We start from the raw sequence: 4,291 nt of genomic DNA, 5'->3' as shown, positions 1-4,291 counted from the left end.
TCCCTTGAATTTTGTAGATCACATCATTAAATCTAGTTTACATTCTAGAGGAGATAAGTTTTGAAAGGGGTTAAAAGTAGCACTTTCTGCTTAGGCAAGTGGCTTCCTCTGGCACCGGAGCTCTTAATCTGGGGACCGTGGACAAGTTCAACATCCAAAGATAAACTTCAAAGACTCTCTGAAACTCCTGAGTTTAGACACAAACATTTGTTTGTGTGTATATATGCATATGATTTTTTTTTCCCCTGGGAGAAGCCTAACTTACAACATTATCTCAAAGGGGTTTATGGCCGTGGTGTAGTGGAAAGACTTGAAATCAGAAGAAATACTTGGGGTTACCATCAACTACTTGTTTAACCTACCTTCTGTAGCCACCTGTCTGCTGTAAATCTTATCTGTGAAATACAATGGTCGTACTAGATCATCTCAGATGCCCTTTTCAGAACCCGCATTCTGTACTTCTAGGTGAGAAACCTGCCTCCATGCACCTAAATACTGAAGCCACCAGTGCCATCAGCATTTGCTCTATCCTGTGCATTTATTTTTAGGTTGTTACTGTGCAGTTTCTGGGTGGAGTAAAGGTGAGTTACGCTCAATAGCAGGCAGGGCTGCATACATATCGAGTTGGGAAAAAAAGAACACCTAAATTGTACAGCTTTTCTAGAATGCCATGTGGTACAGCATATGAAATATAACTTGTACCCTCCAGCTCACACACACTTTAATTAATGTTATGGGCTGTGCTTTAAACGGAGAGAAGTGAGAAAAGCAAGGTTAAGGACGCTCTGTTCTTTACTATGTAGAAAGGAGAAAGAGACAGCTATGTAAATTAAGGATTTCGTATCTCCTTGTCAATTTCTTATCTGTTGTCAGTTTGAATGATTTCTAAATCAGAAGAATGCTGAAGATCTGTTTTCCCATCAGTTTTGAGCCTAAGGAATTTGGAGCTGGAGTTCTGAGCCAGGAAACAGTCCTGTTTTGAATTCAGAGGCTGAATTCAGAGGCTGCTGAGCACAGATGCCAGGCTGATGATAAATTCCAAAAGGTTCAGCTTGATATTTCAACCCCAGAGGTCAGAGAGGATTCGTGGAGTGGGCCGGCGAAGAATAGCAAATGTGGCTGGAAATCTGCCCTTGGAGCACTTGGGAGAATGGCACCTCAGCAGGCTCTGGGGACATGGCCAGCTAGGAGAGACCCGCCATTCCTAAGTGGAATATTGTAGTGGCACTGCTGGCCTCAGACTAGAAGGTGACTCTACATTTTCATATATTTGACTGGGTGTACCTCCAGCATCTAGAAGGCTTTCTAAAATTTTCACTTTACAGTTAGCTTTTCTGGTGTTTTACAGACCAAATCTCCAAAGCGGATATGATCTATTGTGCAAAATTTCTTAATTTGAGAGGTATTGATTGGACAGTTTTTCCCACGTTGTTATTAGTAGTGGTATTACTTTTTTTTGAGCCCATACGATCAATCATGTCAGTGTGGCAGCTGTGTATATGGACTAATGCCACAGGCATGCTACAAAACAGATTCCAACCTCACAGGCAAGCGCTCGCTCCCACCTTTCTTTCCTTCTCTCTTTCCCCGGATATTTTTCTCTGTTGTAGATCTATTAAAACTCTTTCAGTATAGTAAGAAGTGATAACTTTTTCTGAGTTCGGAGCCCCACAGAGACCATTTTTCAGGGAGTATGGCTTGAAAGGGTCCAGTAGAGCCGAGATGGCTGCAGTCATGAACTTCATATGAAGTCTGACTTGGCTCATATACGTGATGATGTATCCTGATGACACTAGGAAACCTGAGGTTTATTTATTATTAATTCACATTTCTAATGGTTGACAGAACTTTTCATGACCAATTGAAATGACAAAAAAAGACACGATTAAGGATTGAAATATCACAGACCAAATTTTGATGGGGAAGGAAACAAAAATATGGTTTTTTTTCCTCCCCCAAAGACCATAATTCTAATGCTCTGAAGCTTGTCAAAACCAGAAATACATCCTGTACTGAATGTTTCCTTAAGCAATTAAGTCATTGATCTGCCTCTTATGGTTATTTACCTTTGTGGAATGATGCGTTGATTCTACCTGAGTACTAGGCAACCCCAGGAGGTGGGAGGGAGGTCAGAGTAAATTTGACTAATGATGTTGCATTTTCATCTTTGGAATGAAGGGAAATAAAAGACAGATGCTTACTATTGATGCCATTTTGTCTCCACCGGAAGAGATCTGAATGACTGAAGGTGTCCTATGAGAGCTCTGTGTTCAGTCCTCTCTGCTTTTCCTGAGCCCTGCCCCCCATCCCCAGCCCCATGCAGCAACTCTGTGCTTTGGCAAATGACACTTGAGCTTTCTACCTAGGAATGTTCTCCCGGGGAACCTCTTTGAGCCTATTGGTAAAGTAACCGCAATAAAACCGAATGACATGCCATTGATTACGTTAGCTAGTTTAGGTTTAACTGTAGCCCATATCTGTTTACTCCCCTGCATATACACAGGGTAAATGATATTTTACTTCAGTATCATAAGGACCTTGGAAGATGAAATAAAGTGTGTCAGAATCACCTAAGGAAAAGATACCTTATAGGTCAAAAGTACTGTTACCTTCCCAGAGATTCAGTGTTACTGAAGACATCTCATGTGTTGCATAAGACATCTCATGAAATGGAAAGTGACAGAAAAACAAACAAAAAGATCTCTGGCACTCTTTTGCTGTGGACTTTTTCAAGTCCTTTCCCTGAAGTCCCAGTATTCCTGCTGTAATTAACATACATTATTTTGACTAGGAAACACTATTGGTTTATCCTGATAATTTTTTTTTCAGTTGGATAGCATTTTCAGGGGGATGGAATTTCATTTTGGAGAGCTTATGATTTGCAGAGGTGAAAATTAAGATACTGCAACTTGGATTTCTTAGACTGCTGTCTACCTAGAGAATATTTTCTTATGTCTCTTGAACTTTTAGATTCATTTAATTATTTATTTATGTGAATCACAGGGCAGTTTGGTTCTTCTCCCCTCCTCCTTGGTTTTATTAAGAAATAATTGACATGCATCCCTATTTAAGTTTAAGGCATATAGCATGATGGTTTGATTTATGTATATTGTAAAACAATTACCATATAGGGTCAGCTAACATCCGTCTTCTCATATGGATACACTAAAAAGAAAAGAAAGAAGAAGAGAGAAAAGGGGAAAATGCGTTTTTCCTCCATGCTATGAGAACTCTTAGGATCTACTGCATTAACAATTTTTTTAAAAGTTTATTTATTTTTGAGAAAGAGAGAGAACGAGATTGCAAGCAGGGGAGAGGCAGAGAGAGCAGAAAAGAGAGAGAATCCCAAGCAGGCTCTGCACTGACAGTGCAGAGAACCCCAAGAGGGGCTCAGTCTCACGAACCGTGAGATCGTGACCTGAGCTGATATCGAGCAAGTGCTATGCTTAATCGACTGAGCCACCCAGGCACCCCAACAGCTTTCTTATACATCATACAGTCATCATGTTGTGCATTGGACTCCCCGCTGAGAGTATGTGCCCTTTGACCATCTTCCTGCCATTTTCCCTTCCCCTGGTCCACACGTCCAGTAACCACAAGTCTGATCTCTTTTTCTATGAGGGATTTTTTCTTTTTCTTTTAGATTTCACATGTAATTGAGATCTTAGAGTATTTCTTTCTCTGACCTACTTCGCCTAGCTTAATGCCCTCAGGGTCCGTCCTTGTTGTCAGAAGGGGTAGGATTGCCTCAAATTTTTATGGCTGAATACTATTCCATTGTTTTATATATATATATATATATATATATATATATATATATATATATATATCCTAGAATTTCTTTATTCATTCATCCATCAACGAACCCAGGTTGTGTCCATGTCTTTTTTTTTTTTTAATTTTTTTTTTAAGGTTTTTATTTATTTCTAGGAGAGAGAGAGAGAGACAGCGTGAGCAGGGGACGGTCAGAGAGAGAGGGAGTCACAGACTGAAACAGGCTCCAGGCTCTGAGCTGGCAGTCAGCACAGAGCCCTACACGGGGCTCGAACCCACAAACCGCGAGATCATGACCTAAGCGAAAGTCGGATGCTTAACCGACTAAGCCACCCAGGTGCCCCAAGGTTGTGTCCATGTTTTGATTATTGTAAATAATGCTGCTATGAACATGGTACAGATATCTTACTGAGTTAGTGTTTTTGTTTCCTTTGGGTATATTCACAGAAGTAAATTTGCGAGATCATATGGTAGTTCTGTTTTTAATTTTTTGAGGATGCCCCATACTGTTTTCCAT

This window comes from Hyaena hyaena, unplaced genomic scaffold (assembly GCF_003009895.1).
Source record: "Hyaena hyaena isolate Hyena2069 unplaced genomic scaffold, ASM300989v1 scaffold_68, whole genome shotgun sequence".
Classification (NCBI taxonomy): Eukaryota; Metazoa; Chordata; class Mammalia; order Carnivora; family Hyaenidae; genus Hyaena; species Hyaena hyaena.
Note: the sequence above shows the minus strand (reverse complement) of the source record.